Source organism: Aegilops tauschii, chromosome 6 (assembly GCF_002575655.3).
Source record: "Aegilops tauschii subsp. strangulata cultivar AL8/78 chromosome 6, Aet v6.0, whole genome shotgun sequence".
NCBI classification, from domain to species: domain Eukaryota; kingdom Viridiplantae; phylum Streptophyta; class Magnoliopsida; order Poales; family Poaceae; genus Aegilops; species Aegilops tauschii.
The window spans coordinates 214,374,997-214,395,791 of record NC_053040.3 but is presented as its reverse complement, the minus strand read 5'-3'; positions in this window follow the sequence as shown (position 1 = coordinate 214,395,791).

Below are 20,795 nucleotides of genomic sequence, written 5' to 3'. Positions count from 1 at the left end.
CATAAGTTACCATGCATGTGGTATGCCATTTATTGTGCTATTTCCACATAAGTTACCGGGATATATTTTTCAGCAACTTTCCCACTTGGTCAAAAGTTACTGCAGTGTTTATATTTAAGTTACCAGGTATGTGACTCAGTACATTACCATGCTATTTCCATATAAGTTATTGGGGGATATTTTTCAACATCTTTTCCTTCTTGTCAAAAGTTACCGTGATATTTGTACGTAAGTTATCAGGTATGTGGTTCATATATTACTGTGCTATTTTCACATAATTTACTAGGGTATGTTTTCAACAACCTTTTTTCCCGGTCAAAAAAGTTATCGTGGTGTTTCTAGTAAGTTGTTGGGTATGCGGTTCACATATTACTATGCCATTTTCACATAAGTTACCGCGAAAAAGGGAGTATGTTTTCAACAACTTTATTTCCCTTTGGTCAAAATTACCGCAGTGTTTATACGTAAGTTATCGGGTGTGCGGTTCGTGTATTACCGTGTTATTTTCATGTAAGTTATCGATGTATGTTTTCAATAACTTTTTTCTCCTGGTGTAAAAAGTTACCGCAGTGTTTGTACTAAGTTATCATGTATGGATTTGTATATTAACGTGCTATTTTCACATAAGTTACGGAGGTTATATTATGCAACAACTTTTTCTTTCGGTCAAAAAAGTTAACGCGGTGTTTGTACCTAAGTTATCGAGTGTGTGTTTTGCATATTACTGTGTTTCTTTTTACACCCTCTCTATATTTTACAACAACTTTTTTCTCTCCTTCAAAGTTACCACAGTGTTTGTACATAAGTTACTGGATATGCGGTTTGTATATTACCGTCCTATTTTCACATAAGTTGCCGGGAGTATATTTTTCAAATGCTCTTGTCAAAGCTACCGTCGTGTTTGTATGTAACTTATTGGGTATACAGTTCATAAGTGTTTGTTCGTAAGTTATCATGTATGCAATTTGTATATTATCATACTATTTTTACATAAGTTACCCCCAGGTATTTTCTTCAATAACCTTTTCCCTTTGATCAAAGTTACCACGACATTTTATGCAGTATGCATATTACCATGCTATTTTCACATAAGTTACAAGGTATGTTTTCAACTACTTTTTCTTGGTATGTGTTTGTCCGTGAGTTATCGAGTCTGCGGTGCATGTATTACCATGCAATTTACACATAAGTTACCAGGGTTTGTTTTCAAACATTTTTCCCTCCGAGGTTAAAAAGTTATCAAGGTGTTCGTGTGCAATTTATCGTATATGTGGTGTTCATATTATCAACATATTTACATAGAAGTTACAGGGCGTATGTTTTTAAACAACATTTTTCCTGGGCCAAAAGTTAGCACGCTTACGCTTAGTAAGTTACCACGCCTACGGTGCGTATATTGTCATGCTATTTAAACGAAAGTTAGCGGTTTATATTTTCAATATATTTGTCCCTCTGGGTCAAAAGGTTACCAAGATGTTCATGTGCAAGTTATCATATCTGTGGTGTGCATATTATCAAAGGTATTAACACAAAATTTACCGAGGTGGGGGGTTTGTTTTTAAACAACTTTTTAGGGCTAATAGTTATCACGCGTAGGCTAAGTAAGTTACCACGTATACAATTTGTACATTACCATGCTATTTACACAGAAGTTACTGGGGGTATATTTTTGACATTTTTTTCTGTGCAAGTTATCATATTTGTAGTGTGCATATTATCAAGGTAGAAGTTACAAGGGCAATTTTTTGAACAACCTTTTTCCTGTGCAAAAGATTATCATGATGTTTGTATGTGATTTATCAGCTCTGTAGTCTGTACATTACAGTTCTATTTACATATAAGTTACACAGTGGTATATTTTCATGAACTAGGTGCGGTACTAGAGCTGCAAGCCATGTCATGCATGAACAAAAACAACAACAATTCATCATGATGGATCAAAAAATATGCATGTTGCACATCCATATGAGCGTTATGATTTTGTCTTTACTACTAATATCGAGAGGAACACTTTGCATAACTCTAATATTCAAATTTTTCATGTGCTCCCTACTGATCTTATTTAGCATTGACAGGATTAGGTAAATGTAACATGAGACACTCATCCATCTGCATATTAGAATATGTCATCTCGGTATTAGGCACAATAGACAAATAGTTCATACTTAGGTAGATTCAACGACAGAGGTGAGGGTCTCGATCATTCAATGAGATGATAGCTATCGATTTGGTAGAGACGTCTTGGACGATCCGACTACAAATGTGCAACGGCATTGTGCCTTAACAATCGTTAAACCAACTCTGAGAGGTTATTGACCACGTCGGAGCACGATCAACCTGACCATGAAGGTCTATTCCTGCAAGCAATCTAAGAACAAACAAGAATATGATAAAGCAATCTGAATATTCCGAATATGGATGAAGATTGATAAAAGTGCGGTTTCAAAAGCGGTCTTGGCCTAGTCGTAGGACACAAACAAAGTACACGAAGTTGCAACAATGGCTAACTTTTAACTAAATAAAACCCGAGTCTAAAGGATGCCTTAAGGGCTAATGTAGGGTGGAACCCTAGGGGCCGATCTTTCACGATTTGGAGGGGGATTCCCGAAGAAAACGAAGAACACACAAGAGGAAAACACTCAAATCAATTAGATCCAATCACACATGTGCTAGATCGAAGTACTCAATTTCGGAAACAAAGGTCCAAATCCAACAAAGGGGGATATAAGGGTAACTAGTTCATCTCCATGAAGGAAGTCTTGAATCCACTAGGGGATCTTCCCACAAGGGGGCCGTGAATCCACTTGGGGGATCTTCTCCTAGGAGGCCTTGGTCTCCAATGGAGTAGGGGTACAAGTGGACGAGCAAAGCTCTATCTCCAAAATGAGCTATCACAATGCTAACCCTAAAATGTAGGTGGAGCATGAGTATATATAGTCTAGGGGGCGAAGGGATACATGGGCTTCGGCCTAGATGCACTGCACGCACGCAGGGGGTGGCGGATGTCTGGGCCTTTGAGGGGGGGGGCACATGTCCGGGCTGGAGTGGTCAGGCTTCGGGTGCGTTCTATGAAGGAGTGGCCGGATTTCCGGGCTTGGGCCGGATGTCCGGTGCCTGTAGATGCTCCTCGGCTGGGCTGTTGCTGTGGCCGCTGGCTTCAGGGGACGAATGTCTGGGTCCTCGGAACTTCCTCTGGTTCCTTTCGTCGGTCCTCTTCGTCCATGCACTTGGGGACTTGTCCATCTTCACGAGCATCTCCGAGAGGGTCTTCTTCGTACCTAATCACGCATAGCATTCCAGCTTTAGGTAGTAGCCATGTCTTGATTGCTTGTAATCTGCATTGGTAATTCCCCGAAGAGGAGGGGATGGTGCAACACAACAGAGGTAACTATTTTCCTTAGTTATGAAACCAAGGTTATAAATCCAGTAGGAGAACCAAGCAATACTATGTAAACAACACCTGCACACAAACAACAAAAACTTGCAACCCAACACGTAAAGGGGTTGTCAATCTCTCAACGATATTGAGATAGATTAAATTGTATGAGATTTGATAAATTGATCTAATTGAAACAAAAAATAAAATAAATAAAATAAAATTGCAGCAAGGTATATTTAGTTTTAATATATGATAGGAAATAGACCCGGGGGCCATAGTTTTCACTAGAGGCTTCTCTCGAAAATAGAATACGGGGTAAACAAATTACTGTTGGGCAATTGATAGAAAAGCAAATAATTATGACGATATCCAAGGCAATGATCATGTATATAGGCATCATGTCCAAGATTAGTAGACCAAAATGATTCTGCATCTATTACTATTACTCCACACATCGACTGCTATCCAACATGCATCTAGTATATTAAGTTCATGGTAAAACAGAGTAATGCATTAGGCAGGATAACATGATGTAGACAAGATAAACTCACGTATGAATAAACCCCATCTTGTTACCCTTAATAGCAACGATACATGCGTGTCATGTCTCTTTCTATCACTGAGATTGAGCACCGCAAGATCGAACCCATCACAAATCACCTCTTCCCAAGGCAAGATAAATCAATCTAGTTCGCCAAACCAAACCAATAAATTAGAGAAGAAATACGAAGCTATAACAATCATGTATAAAAGAGTTCAAGGAAGACTCAAATAATATCCATGGATAGATCTGACCATGAACTCACAATTCATCGGATCCCAACAAACACACCGCAAAAAAAGAGTTATTGAAGGAAATATGCCCTAGAGGCAATAATAAAGTTGTTATTTATGTTTCCTTATATCATGATAAATGTTTATTATTCATGCTAGAATTGTACTAACCGGAAACTTAGTACATGTGTGAATACATAGACAAACAGAGTGTCCCTAGTGTGCCTCTACTTGACTAGCTCGTTAATCAAAGATGGTTAAGTTTCCTAGCCATAAACATGTGTTGTCATTTGATGAACGGGATCACATCATTAGAGAATGATGTGATGGACAAGACCCATCCATTAGCTTAGCATAATGATCGTTTAGTTTTTCTGCTATTGCTTTCTTCATGACTTATACATGTTCCTCAGACTATGAGATTATGCAACTCCCGAATACCGGAGGAACACCTTGTGTGCTATCAAACGTCACAACGTAACTGGGTGATTATAAAGATGCTCTACAGGTGTCTCCGATGGTGTTTGTTGAGTTGGCATAGATCAAGATTAGGATTTGTCACTCCGTGTATCGGAGAGGTATCTGTGGGCCCTCTCGGTAATGCACATCACTACGAGCCTTGCAAGCAATACTAATGAGTTAGTTACGAGATGATGCATTACGAAACGAGTAAAGATACTTGCCGGTAACGAGATACCGACGATCGAATCTCGGGCAAGTAACATACCGATGACAAAGGGAACAACGTATGTTGTTATGCGGTTTGACCGATAACGATCTTTGTAGAATATGTAGGAGCCAATATGAGCATCCAGGTTCCGCTATTGGTTATTGACCGGAGATGTGTCTCGGTCATGTCTACATAGTTCTCGAACCCGTAGTGTAACGCCCACGATGCGGCTATATCTCCCACGTGTCGAGGCACGACTTAGAGGCATAACCGCATTGTGGTTTTGTCGCAAGAAGGGTCACCTTCACACAATCCCATGTAATGAACAAGAATGGGATAAAGAGTTGGCTTACAATCGCCACTTCACACAATACATAAATAAATCATACATCAATCAGAGTACACACATAGGTCCGACTACGGAACCAAAATAAAAGAAGACAACCCCAAATGCTAGATCCCCGATCGTCCCAACTGGGCTCCACTACTGATCAACAAGAACAGAAACAACACAACGAACAAGATCTTCATCGAGCTCCCACTTGAGCTCAGTTGCGTCACCTGCACTGGTATCGTCGGCACCTGCAACTGTTTTGGAAGTATCTGTGAGTCACGAGGACTCAGAAATCTCACACCCGCGAGATCAAGACTATTTAAGCTTAAGGGGTAGGAAAGGGTAAGGTGGTGAGGTTGCAACAGCGACTAAGCATATATGGTGGCTAACATACGCAAATAAGAGCGAGAAGAGGAGCAACGGAACGGTCGTCAACTAGTAATGATCAAGAAGTGATCCTGAACTCCTGCTTACATCAAACATAACCCAAAAGCCGTGTTCTCCTCCCGGACTCCGCCGAAAAGGGACCATCACGGCTACACACACGGTTGATGTATTTTAATTAAGTCAAGCGTCAAGTTCTCTACAACCGGACATTAACAAATTCCCATCTGCCACATAACCGCGGGCACGGCTTTCGAAAGATAATACCCTGCAGGGGTGTCCCAACTTAGCCCATTATAAGCTCTCACGGTCAACGACGGATAAACCTTCTCCCGGGAAGACCCGATCAGTCTCGGAATCCCGGTTTACAAGACATTTCGACAATGGTAAAACAAGACCAGCAAAGCCGCCCGAATGTGCCGACAAATCCCGATAGGAGCTGCACATATCTCGTTCTCAGGGCACACCGGATTGTCCAAGCTTCCGATAGGTGATCCCAGAGTTGCTCCTGGTGGCCACCGGCGACTGACGGGTTGGACCAACACTCAGAGGAGCACTGGCCCGGGGGTTTAAAATAAAGATGACCCTTGAGTCTGCAGAACCCAAGGGAAAAAGGCTTAGGTAGGCAAATGGTAAAACCAAGGTTGGGCCTTGCTGGAGGAGTTTTATTCAAAACGAACTGTCAAGGGGGTCCCATAAATCACCCAACCGCGCAAGGAACGCAAAATCAAGGAACATAACACTGGTATGACGGAAACTAGGGCGGCAAGAGTGGAACAAAACACCAGGCATAAGGCCGAGCCTTCCACCCTTTACCAAGTATATAGATGCATTAATTAAATAAGAGAAATTATGATATCCCAACATAAACATAATCCAACATGGAGCAATCTTCAGCTTCTCCTGCAACTAGCAATGCTATAAGAGGGGCTGAGCAAAAGCGGTAACATAGCCAAACAATGGTTTGCTAGGAAGGGTGACAAAGGTTAGAGGTGGTTTCATGGCAATTTGGGAGGCATGATATAGCAAGTGGTAGGTAGCGCAGCATAGCAATAGAACGAACAACTAGCAAGCACAGATAGAAGTGATTTCGAAGGTATGGTCATCTTGCCTGAGATCCCGCAAGGAAGAAGAACGAGTCCATGAAGAAGACAAACGGATGTAGTCGAACGAATCCTCACAACTCCGGAACGAAACCGAAGGTAACGAGAGAAGCAACCCCGAAAGAAACAAACAACATAGTAAACAATCACGACATACACATGGCATGATGCACAAACAAGTATGATGCATGTCCGGTTTAAATGAGGCATGGCATGGGAAAATGCAACAAACAATACTACAAATTAAGTGGAGCTCAATATGCAACGAGTTGCATATTGACGAAACACCACATCAATTATTTAGTTCTCTCTCGTTTATGTACCCAACAATATTAAATGTTATTAAACATGGCAAGAGGTGAAACATAAGTAAACTAACTATTTAGGCAAGTTTAAATGAGGCCGGAACAACAAACAACAATTCCGGAAAATCCCCATGTGCATATTTTAGATTTGCTACTGTTCTGCCCTAAACACAATTTTAATGTTGTTAAACAGCAAAATGAAGTGCACCATGTTAAACTAGGAATTTTTCTACCCCATTTACATATAAAGTTTATTAAATTCCGAGTAACGGTTAATTAGTTATGAAATAAATCATTTTTGCATGACATTTAGCAAATTAATACAAACAGCAATTTAAACATTTAACATAGATGAAAGCAGCATATTATGAAACTAGATGAAATTCTAAGCACTTTACATGTTGAAAATATTTCAATCCGATGCACGGTTGTTGAGTTATTAATTGCATGAAGTCTAGGGGTTTTTCTGTAAAACTGGCAGTCTCTGGATAATGTATAAATTCGTAGCAGGAAAAAAATACATGCGGGCTGAAACTGCTGGGTGTTGGGGGCACTCACCATGGGCCATCAGGCCGGCTGGTGGAGAGGCTGGGCTGCAGCGCCTTGCTGGGCCGCGGGCGAGGCGCGATGAGGCACGAGGCAAGGCCGGCCCAGGCACTAGATCGGGAAGCAACGACGACTACTCAATGCGGGAGGAGGAGGCTCGTTCGAGGACACAACAGAGCACACAGGGTCGACCTCGCACGCAGCCAACGGCGACGGCGGGAACGCGTGGGACTCCGGCGAGCGGCGGGAAGGAGCGGACGGGCGGATCCGGGCACGGGAAGATGGATCCGGCCGGTCTTGGAGGAGATCGAGGCGCGCGAGGCAGCTCGAAGCAGAGGAGGCGTCGCCCTCTGCTCGACAGGAAGCAGCGGCAGCAGCGAGAACTTGGCGCGTCGGCGAGGGACTTGCGCGGAAGGCGAGTTGGGTCTTGGTCGGCACTCCAGGAAGCAGCAGGGCGCAGGGAGGGTCCTAGACACCGGATCCGGCAGCTGGGAAGCTCGCCGATGTGTGCGCCCATCCATGGCGTCGGGGAAGAGCCTGGGGGCGGCGCCATGCCTCGATCTGTTGCAAGCAGAGAGAGAGGGAGGTGAGGAACGAGGGAAGAAGAGGAAGGGAGGAGGGAGATGGCAAGGGCAGGACAGCCTGGTGGTGACTTCGGTCGCCGGCGGGTGAAGTGGCTCGGGGTCGTGGACGAGCTCCTGGCTCGAGGCAGGGAAGGAAGGGGTGTAGGTGGAGCTCATGGGGAGCTGCTAGTTGGATCGATGGAGGGATTGGGTGGTGACTGGCCAGTGGCTGGAATCGAGGGGAGGTGGTGGATCGATGGATTGGTATCGATGGATTGGTAGGTTGTGGTTGGCCCGATCTGGAATACAAGGTGTTGGGGATCGTAGCATAATTTTAAAATTTTCCTACGCTCACCAAGATCCATCTATGGAGTATACTAGCAACGAAGGGAAAGGAGTGCATCTACATACCCTTGTAGATCGCGAGCGGAAGCGTTCCAATGAACGTGGATGACGGAGTCGTACTCGCCGTGATTCAAATCACCGATGACCGAGTGCCGAACGGACGGCACCTCCGCGTTCAACACACGTACGGTGCAGCGACGTCTCCTCCTTCTTGATCCAGCAAGGGGAAGGAGAGGTTGATGGAGATCCAGCAGCACGACGGCGTGGTGGTGGATATAGCGGGTCTCGGCAGGGCTTCGCCGAGTTTCTGCGAGAGGGAGAGGTGTAGCAGGGGAGGAGGGAGGCACCCAAGGCTGTCATCTTGCTGCCCTCCCTCCCCCCCTTTATTTAGGCCCCCTGGGAGGGGGGGGGGGGCGCCGGCCAAGATCCATCTGATGGGGGGGGGGCGGCCAGGGGGGGTAACTTACCCCCCAAGTCAAGTGGGGCGCCCCCACCCTAGGGTTTCCAACCCTAGGCGCAGGGGGGAGGCCCATGGGGGCGCCCCAGCCCACTATGGGCTGGTTCCCTTCCCACTTCAGCCCATGGGGCCCTCCGGGACAGGTGGCCCCACCCGGTGGACCCCCGGGACCCTTCCGGTGGTCCCGGTACAATACCGATAACCCCCGAAACTTTCCCGGTGGCCGAAACTGGACTTCCTATATATAATTCTTCACCTCCGGACCATTCCGGAACTCCTCGTGACGTCCGGGATCTCATCCGGGACTCCAAACAACTTTCGGGTTTCCGCATACTCATATCTCTACAACCCTAGCGTCACCGAACCTTAAGTGTGTAGACCCTACGGGTTCGGGAGACATGCAGACATGACCGAGACGCCTCTCCGGTCAATAACCAACAGCGGGATCTGGATACCCATGTTGGCTCCCACATGTTCCATGATGATCTCATCGGATGAACCACGATGTCGAGGATTCAATCAATCCCGTATACAATTCCCTTTGTCAATCGGTATGTTACTTGCCTGAGATTCGATCGTCGGTATCCCAATACCTTGTTCAATCTCGTTACCGGCAAGTCTCTTTACTCGTACCGCAATGCATGATCCCGTGACTAACGCCTTAGTCACATTGAGCTCATTATGATGATGCATTACCGAGTGGGCCCAGAGATACCTCTCCGTCACACGGAGTGACAAATCCCAGTCTCGATCCGTGCCAACCCAACAGACACTTTCGGAGATACCCGTAGTGCACCTTTATAGTCACCCAGTTACGTTGTGACGTTTGGCACACCCAAAGCACTCCTACGGTATCCGGGAGTTGCATGATCTCATGGTCTAAGGAAAAGATACTTGACATTGGAAAAGCTCTAGCAAACGAAACTACACGATCTTTTATGCTATGCTTAGGATTGGGTCTTGTCCATCACATCATTCTCCTAATGATGTGATCCCGTTATCAATGACATCCAATGTCCATAGTCAGGAAACCGTGACTATCTGTTGATCAACGAGCTAGTCAACTAGAGGCTTACTAGGGACACGTTGCGGTCTATGTATTCACACATGTATTTCGATTTCCGGATAATACAATTATAGCATGAACAATAGACAATTACCATGAACAAAGAAATATAATAATAACCATTTATTATTGCCTCTAGGGCATATTTCCAACAGTCTCCCACTTGCACTAGAGTCAATAATCTAGTTACATTGTGATGAATCGAACACCCATTGCGTCCTGGTGTTGATCATGTTTTGCCCTAGGGAGAGGTTTAGTCAACGGATCTGCTACATTCAGGTCTGTATGTACTTTACAAATATCTATGTCTCCATTTTGAACACTTTCACGAATGGAGTTGAAGTGACGCTTGATATGCCTGGTCTTCCTGTGAAACCTGGGCTCCTTCGCAAGGGCAATAGCTCCAGTGTTGTCACAGAAGAGAGTCATCGGGCCCGACGCATTGGGAATCACCCCTAGGTCGGTAATGAACTCCTTCATCCAGACTGCTTCCTGTGCTGCCTCCGTGGCTGCCATGTACTCCGCTTCACATGTAGATCCCGCCACGACGCTTTGCTTGCAACTACACCAGCTTACTGCTCCTCCATTCAAAATATACACGTATCCGGTTTGTGACTTCGAGTCATCCAGATCTGTGTCGAAGCTAGCGTCGACGTAACCCTTTACGACGAGCTCTTCGTCACCTCCATAATCGAGAAACATATCCTTAGTCCTTTTCAGGTACTTCAGGATATTCTTGACCGCTGTCCAGTGTTCCATGCCGGGATTACTTTGGTACCTTCCTACCAAACTTACGACAAGGTTTACATCAGGTCTGGTACACAGCATGGCATACATAATAGACCCTATGGCTGAGGCATAGGGGATGACACTCATCTTTTCTCTATCTTCTGCCGTGGTCGGGCATTGAGCCGTGCTCAATTGCACACCTTGCAATACAGGCAAGAACCCCTTCTTGGACTGATCCATATTGAACTTCTTCAATATCTTGTCAAGGTATGTACTCTGTGAAAGACCAATGAGGCGTCTTGATCTATCTCTATAGATCTTGATGCCTAATATATAAGCAGCTTCTCCAAGGTCCTTCATTGAAAAACACTTATTCAAATAGGCCTTTATACTTTCCAAGAATTCTATATCATTTCCCATCAATAGTATGTCATCCACATATAATATGAGAAATGCTACAGAGCTCCCACTCACTTTCTTGTAAACACAGGCTTCTCCATAAGTCTGTGTAAACCCAAACGCTTTGATCATCTCATCAAAGCGAATGTTCCAACTCCGAGATGCTTGCACCAGCCCATAGATTGAGCGCTGGAGCTTGCATACTTTGTTAGCATTCTTAGGATCGACAAAACCTTCCGGCTGCATCATATACAACTCTTCCTTAAGGAAGCCGTTAAGGAATGCCGTTTTGACATCCATCTGCCATATCTCATAATCATAGTATGCGGCAATTGCTAACATGATTCGGACGGACTTCAGCTTCGCTACGGGTGATAAAGTCTCATCGTAGTCAACCCCTTGAACTTGTCGATAACCCTTAGCGACAAGTCGAGCTTTGTAGATGGTCACATTACCATCCGCGTCCGTCTTCTTCTTAAAGATCCATTTGTTTTCTATGGCTCGCCGATCATCGGGCAAGTCAGTCAAAGTCCATACTTCATTTTCATACATGGATCCTATCTCGGATTTCATGGCTTCTAGCCATTTGTCGGAATCCGGGCCCGCCATCGCTTCTTCATAGTTCGAAGGTTCACCGTTGTCTAACAACATGATTTCCAGGACAGGGTTGCCGTACCACTCTGGTGCGGAACGTGTCCTTGTGGACCTACGAAGTTCAGTAGTAACTTGATCCGAAGCTTCATGATCATCATCATTAACTTCCTCCCCAGTCGGTGTAGGCACCACAGGAACATCTTCCCGCGCTGCGCTACTTTCCGGTTCGGAAGGGGTGACTATCACCTCATCAAGTTCCACTTTCCTCCCACTCAATTCTTTCGAGAGAAACTCCTTCTCCAGAAAGGACCCGTTCTTGGCAACGAAGATCTTGCCTTCGGATCTGAGGTAGAAGGTATACCCAATAGTTTCCTTAGGGTATCCTATGAAGACGCATTTTTCCGACTTGGGTTTGAGCTTTTCAGGTTGAAGTTTCTTGACATAAGCATCGCATCCCCAAACTTTTAGAAACGACAGCTTAGGTTTCTTCCCAAACCATAATTCAGATGGTGTCGTCTCAACGGATTTCGACGGAGCCCTATTTAAAGTGAATGCGGCAGTCTCTAAAGCATAGCCCCAAAATGAGAGCGGTAAATCGGTAAGAGACATCATAGATCGCACCATATCCAATAGAGTGCGATTACGACATTCGGACACACTGTTTCTCTGAGGTGTTCCAGGCGGCGTGAGTTGTGAAACTATACCACATTTCCTTAAGTGTGTGCCAAACTCGTGACTTAAATATTCTCCACCACGATCTGATCGTAAGAATTTTATTTTTCTGTCACGTTGATTCTCAACCTCACTCTGAAATTCCTTGAACTTTTCAAAGGTTTCAGACTTGTGTTTCATTAGGTAGACATACCCATATCTACTTAAATCATCAGTGAGAGTGAGAACATAACGATATCCTCCGCGAGCCTCAACACTCATTGGACCGCACACATCGGTATGTATGATTTCCAATAAGTTGGTTGCTCGCTCCATTGTTCCGGAGAACGGAGTCTTGGTCATCTTACCCATGAGGCATGGTTCGCACGTGTCAAATGATTCGTAATCAAGAGACTCCAAAAGTCCATCTGCATGGAGCTTCTTCATGCACTTGACACCAATGTGACCAAGGCGGCAGTGCCACAAGTATGTGGGACTATCGTTATCAACTTTACATCTTTTGGTATTCACACTATGAATATGTGTAACATCATGTTCGAGATTCATCAAGAATAAACCATTAACCAGCGGGGCATGACCATAAAACATATCTCTCATATAAATAGAACAACCATTATTCTCGGGTTTAAATGAGTAGCCATCTCGAATTAAACGAGATCCAGATACAATGTTCATGCTCAAAGCTGGCACTAAATAACAATTATTGAGGTTTAAAACTAATCCCGTAGGTAGATGCAGAGGTAGCGTGCCGACGGCGATCACATCGACCTTGGAACCATTCCCGATGCGCAGCGTCACCTCGTCCTTCGCCAGTCTCCGTTTATTCCGTAGTTCCTGTTTTGAGTTACAAATATGAGCAACCGCACCGGTATCAAATACCCAGGAGCTACTACGAGTACTGGTAAGGTACACATCAATTACATGTATATCACATATACCTTTGGCGTTGCCGGCCTTCTTTTCCGCTAAGTATTTGGGGCAGTTCCGCTTCCAGTGACCACTTCCCTTGCAATAAAAGCACTCAGTTTCGGGCTTGGGTCCATTCTTTGACTTCTTCCCGGCAACTGGCTTACCGGGCGCGGCAACTCCCTTGCCGTCCTTCTTGAAGTTCTTCTTACCCTTGCCCTTCTTGAACTTAGTGGTTTTATTCACCATCAACACTTGACGTTCTTTTCTGATCTCCACCTCCGCTGATTTCAGCATTGAATATACCTCGGGAATGGTCTTTTCCATCCCCTGCATATTGAAGTTCATCACAAAGCTCTTGTAGCTTGGTGGAAGCGACTGGAGGATTCTGTCAATGACCGCGTCATCTGGGAGATTAACTCACAGCTGGGATAAGCGGTTGTGTAACCCAGACATTCTGAGTATGTGCTCACTAACAGAACTATTCTCCTCCATTTTACAGCTGAAGAACTTGTCGGAGACTTCATATCTCTCGACCCGGGCATGAGCTTGGAAAACCATTTTCAGCTCCTCGAACATCTCATGTGCTCCATGTTTCTCAAAACGCTTTTGGAGACCCGGTTCTAAGCTGTAAAGCATGCCGCACTGAACGAGGGAGTAATCATCAGCACGCTGCTGCCAAGCGTTCATAACGTCTTGGTTCTCTGGGATTGGTGCTTCACCTAGCGGTGCTTCTAAGACATAATCTTTCTTGGCTGCTATGAGGATGATCCTCAGGTTCCGGACCCAGTCCGTATAGTTGCTGCCATCATCTTTCAGCTTGGTTTTCTCTAGGAACGCGTTGAAATTGAGGACAACGTGGGCCATTTGATCTACAAGACATAGTGTAAAGATTTTAGACTAAGTTCATGATAATTAAGTTCATCTAATCAAATTACTCAATGAACTCCCACTCAGATAGACATCCCTCTAGTCATCTAAGTGAAACATGATCCGAGTTAACTAGGCCGTGTCCGATCATCATGTGAGACGGACTAGTCAAGATCGGTGAACATCTCCATGTTGATCGTATCTTCTATACGACTCATGCTCGACCTTTCGGTCCTCCGTGTTCCGAGGCCATGTCTATACATGCTAGGCTCGTCAAGTTAACCTAAGTGTATTGCGTGTGTTCCGAGGCCATGTATGTACATGCTAGGCTCGTCAACACCCGTTGTATGCGAACGTTAGAATCTATCACACCCGATCATCACGTGGTGCTTCGAAACAACGAACCTTCGCAACGGTGCACAGTTAGGGGGAACACTTTCTTGAAATTATCATAAGGGATCATCTTACTTACTACCGTCGTTCTAAGCAAATAAGATGCAAAAACATGATAAACATCACATGCAATCAAATAGTGACATGATATGGCCAATATCATTATGCTCCTTTGATCTCCATCTTCGGGGCACCATGATCATCTTCGTCACCGGCATGACACCATGATCTCCATCATCATGATCTCCATCATTGTGTCTTCATGAAGTCGTCACGCCAACGATTACTTCTACTTCTATGGCTAACGCGTTTAGCAACAAAGTAAAGTAATTTACATGGCGTTATTCAATGACACGCAGGTCATACAAAATAATAAAGACAAATCCTATGGCTCCTGCCGGTTGTCATACTCATCGACATGCAAGTCGTGATTCCTATTACAAGAATATGATCAATCTCATACATCACATATATCATTCATCACATCTTCTGGCCATATCACATCACATAGCACATGCTGCAAAAACAAGTTAGACGTCCTCTAATTGTTGTTGCAAGTTTTTTACGTGGCTTGTAGGTTTCTAGCAAGAACGTTTCTTACCTACGTAAGACCACAACGTGATTTGCCAATTTCTTTTTACCCTTCATAAGGACCCTTTTCATCGAATCCGTTCCGACTAAAGTAGGAGAGACAGACACCCGCTAGCCACCTTATGCAACTAGTGCATGTCAGTCGGTGGAACCTGTCTCACGTAAGCGTACATGTAAGGTCGGTCCGGGCCGCTTCATCCTACAATACCGCCGAAACAAGATACGACTAGTAGCGGCAAGAAGAATTGGCAACATCAACGCCCACAACTGCTTTGTGTTCTACTCGTGCATAGTAACTACGCATAGGCCTGGCTCTGATACCACTGTTGGGGATCGTAGCATAATTTTAAAATTTTCCTACGCTCACCAAGATCCATCTATGGAGTATACTAGCAATGAAGGGAAAGGAGTGCATCTACATACCCTTGTAGATCGCGAGAGGAAGCGTTCCAATGAACGTGGATGACGGAGTCGTACTCGCCGTGATTCAAATCACCGATGACCGAGTGCCGAACGGACGGCACCTCCGCGTTCAACACACGTACGGTGCACCGACGTCTCCTCCTTCTTGATCCAGCAAGGGGAAGGAGAGGTTGATGGAGATCCAGCAGCACGACGACGTGGTGGTGGATATAGCGGGTCTCGGCAGGGCTTCGCCGAGCTTCTGCGAGAGGGAGAGGTGTAGCAGGGGAGGAGGGAGGCGCCCAAGGCTGTCATCTTGCTGCCCTCCCTCCCCCCTTTATATAGGCCCCTTGGGAGGGGGGGGGGCGCCGGCCAAGATCCATCTGATGGGGGGGGGGGCGGCCAGGGGGGTAACTTACCCCCCAAGTCAAGTGGGGCGCCCCCCCACCCTAGGGTTTCCAACCCTAGGCGCAGGGGGAGGCCCATGGGGGCGCCCCAGCCCACTATGGGCTGGTTCCCTTCCCACTTCAGCCCATGGGGCCCTCCGGGACAGGTGGCCCCACCCGGTGGACCCCCGGGACCCTTCCGGTGGTCCCGGTACAATACCGATAACCCCCAAAACTTTCCCGGTGGCCGAAACTGGACTTCCTATATATAATTCTTCACCTCCGGACCATTCCGGAACTCCTCGTGACATCCGGGATCTCATCCGGGACTCCGAACAACTTTCAGGTTTCCGCATACTCATATCTCTACAACCCTAGCGTCACCGAACCTTAAGTGTGTAGACCCTACGGGTTCGGGAGACATGCAGACATGACCGAGACGCCTCTCCGGTCAATAACCAACAGCGGGATCTGGATACCCATGTTGGCTCCCACATGTTCCATGATGATCTCATCGGATGAACCACGATGTCGAGGATTCAATCAATCCCGTATACAATTCCCTTTGTCAATCGGTATGTTACTTGCCCGAGATTCGATCGTCGGTATCCCAATACCTTGTTCAATCTCGTTACCGGCAAGTCTCTTTACTCGTACCGCAATGCATGATCCCGTGACTAACGCCTTAGTCACATTGAGCTCATTATGATGATGCATTACCGAGTGGGCCCAGAGATACCTCTCCGTCACACGGAGTGACAAATCCCAGTCTCGATCCGTGCCAACCCAACAGACACTTTCGGAGATACCCGTAGTGCACCTTTATAGTCACCCAGTTACGTTGTGACGTTTGGCACACCCAAAGCACTCCTACGGTATCCGGGAGTTGCACGATCTCATGGTCTAAGGAAAAGATACTTGACATTGGAAAAGCTCTAGCAAACGAAACTACACGATCTTTTATGCTATGCTTAGGATTGGGTCTTGTCCATCACATCATTCTCCTAATGATGTGATCCCGTTATCAATGACATCCAATGTCCATAGTCAGGAAACCGTGACTATCTGTTGATCAACGAGCTAGTCAACTAGAGGCTTACTAGGGACACGTTGCGGTCTATGTATTCACACATGTATTACGATTTCCGGATAATACAATTATAGCATGAACAATAGACAATTACCACGAACAAAGAAATATAATAATAACCATTTATTATTGCCTCTAGGGCATATTTCCAACACAAGGAGGAAGGTGGCGGCTTCGGTTGGGGGTTTGGATCGGGAGGGGATCCCAAGGAGGAGGAGACAGAGGGCTGGCGGCGGCGGAGGATGGGACAAATTCCTAGAAGGTAGGGTTTGGTCTAGAAATGCACCGGTTATATATAGTAGGTGGGGTTTAGGGTAGGGGTTAATCCAGTCCGTCCGATTATAATCGGGCGGTCATAAATAAATAGGTTAGGTAGCCCGAATAATAAAACGGAGATGTTTTATAGATGTTAGGAGATTATCTGAATGCAACGGTGATGACTGAGTGGGTCGGGTTCGGGACAGGTTTCAGACGAGCAAGCGAGGGGGTCTAAGAGAGGTGATGAAGGCAAAGGGAGAAACGGCAACAACGAGCGAATGCAAGTTTTAAAACATGACGACAACGAAGTGCCGATGTAATGCAAATGATGTGATGATGAAATGCAACAAACCAATAAATCACACGACGAACTCGAAAAACATGGAAGGCGTCAGGAGCGTCGGTCTCCGGGCGTTACAACACTCCACCACTACAAGAGGATCTCGTCCCGAGATCTAGGATGGCACCGGAGAAAAACAGAACAGGAAGAGAAGAGGTAAAGCTAAGTTGCTTCTTTGACAAACGAGTGAAACCACGGACCTTAAGAGGTTGAACAAATTTAAAGAGAGAATGCAATGGAATGAACGAGATTGCAAACACTCTGTTATCAAAGAGGAACATGGAACATTGCGAGAACCTTGTAGGTTGAAAGACAAACAAAAATGGTTACGATGGACAAGAAGTACATGCAAGCACTCCGGTTGAAACGAGATGTATAAGGAACGATAAAGATCAATTACGGCAACACTCCGGTTAAAACAAGATAGAGAAGGAATAAGAGTGATATAATTTGGACAGCACTCCGACTGTAAATGGAAGGCATTGAACATGATCTTGACAAGATGAGAGGATACTCGATGAAATTAACAACACATTGCCTCCGAAACTAATGAAAGAATGGCACAAGGGGTAAGAAAGATTTCAGACAGCCCTCCGGTTGAGGAAGGAGACAAAACTTGATAAGATGAGAGAACTCGAATGAAAACACGACACTTCGGTTAAATGGATAAGTAAGAAAAGAACACGATCTTCACAATTCGAGATGATGAGCGAAGAGAGCAACATCACCATGCCTCCGGAAGAAAAAATAGAAGATAGATCATTGGAATAAAGAATTAAGAAGAAAATGACAACTTCTGCCACAAATGAGCTTGGAAAGCACCCTTCCAAGAAGGTTATAACGGAGTTGTTGGAAAATCAACAACGGAAAGAACAAGCTTGTTGAGGGCTTATGGAACACATCTCCAAATTATGAGGTGACAACCCGCCACTAACGGAAACAGTTGATTGGATTCAGATGAACAAGGAGATGAAAAACTTCTTCACCGAGATGAGAAGGAGAAAATTGGATCATTGATAAGCACCACAAATAGCTACATTCCTTAGGGAAGGCTGTAGGTGAAATATAACCCAATATAACTACAACAAAAAAATTGATTGGTTGAAAAGATCTCTTGAACGAACAGAAAATGATGGATTTAAATATGTCACTCTTGAAAACTTGTGAATCATGAAACGCGAAGGGGAATTATCAAGAATGACATAACACCATCTCAAAAGATAAGATAGAGAGAATTGCACTTCAGAATGCAAGATGAAGAATGCTTGAACTCCTCAAAACAGAACATGTGTTGAACACCATGTTTATTTTGGAGTATAGGTTGGCTGATCTTAACTCCGAGAGAAATCTTGAAGAACAATTGAAGAATGAAAGGAAACCTTGACGAACCACCATGTTGAGCCTTCGTGAGAACTCCGGTAATAAAAGGATGATAAAAAGAAAGAGAAGTTGACAACACAAGGTGAAGCCTTGCAATGATTTAGATGGAGCTTCAGGACGATATGATTAGAAAACTTTGAACTCCGAAAAAGAAAGATGAACAACATATAGCTGAGAAATTGATATCACTACGAACTCCAGAAGAAGGAATTGAATTTTACTCGATGAAACAAGAATAAGAATTACATTATGCTCATCCTTCACCAATTAAATTGATGACAAGCAATGGATATGGCATACTACTTATTCTCGTAGAAAGTATTAAGATATATAGTGCAAACTTGGGAAGGTTTTCATCGAACCACCGGTAGGATTGAAACAACGAATAAATTGATATGATAACCAAGGAAGAGAACTCTTGAACGAACCACCGTAAAAATTGAAAACGAACGAAGTAAAGGGATGAATCACCGGTAAGACTTTGACAACGAACGAAGATACTTAGGGAACTTTAGATACAAGAGAATGAAGAGATCACGAGCTGACTAGGGAATATTTGAGCGATGCACCGGTAAGATTTGGAGAACGAGAGCTGAAAGCTGGAATGAGTAATTCTGAGATGATGAGTTCCGGAGAATCAAACTGAAAAGACTCCTAAATTGCTCCGGATGGGTGAAAAGAATTCTCATAGTCAAAACAATTATGAGAGGATGGCATGAAGCTGGAACCATGAATCTTGAGAGAACGGATAAGATTTGGAGGAAAAACTCTTCTTCGGTCTTCACAATCCGAGAATGACGACGAGAAACAACACCATGAATTGTTGAGGCACTCTGGAATGAAGAATAGAAGGTTGAACCAACGATGAAAAGAATTTGAAAGATCTTGGAGAAAGACATATGACTGATGATAATTCATTCTTACGTCAAACTTTGCAATGAATTTGAGAATAACTCTGAAAAGAATTAGAAGAGTCAGGTAAGATCCTGGGAAAAGACCTGTGGGTTAGGGCCCACTCAAAAGAAACACCGTTGAACAATTTAAAAAAAAAGAGATTGCGCCGGTTGAATTAAATGGCTTGAATGAGGTAACAACCTCGAAATAGCTTGAACGGATCTTGAATGAAAACACGAATCTCCTGAGATATCTTCAACACTCCGGAACGCATGAATGGCGAGAAGTGGATGATTAAGGGGTACACCGGCATGAGAAAGCATTTGAAACAAGGAAAGGAATGTGACCAACATTGAAGGCTTGAATTTAGTCTACCGGAGAAGAAAAAGAATGACGAATGATAAACTTGAAGAACATCTTCATGAGAACCACCGGGTAAGAACATTGATTGAAAAGAATGAAGGGACTTCACATGAATAAAATGGATACTTGGTTAAGACATCTGAGTCCTTGAAGAAAGAGGGTGGGAGGGCGGGAAAAAACAAAGGCAACTTGGGCAGATGGAATGGATACCGTTGAGAAAACTTAGAATTGATCTTGCGAATGTTGGGATGACTGGATGCACTTGAAGAGAAGCACACCGGTTGGAAAGAATTGGGATGACAATCTCGATGATCAAGAAGGATTGGTATTCACATAGAAGTATGAGAACACCACTTAGGAAAGGTAGGGAATCAACACCTGACGATGAAGCAACTCGAATACCACAACTTAAAACAAAACAAAGGATTGGCTTGCAGAATAAGCCGGAACAAACATATGATAGAGATTTCGTCCGAAGTTTTCGTGGTGGGGCCCACACGGGCTCGATCGTACATCACCATCATGTACAAGGCAGTGCACATGACATACAAAGCGTCCCCGAGCCGGCATAGCCAAGGACTCTTTAAGACACTACGAGACCA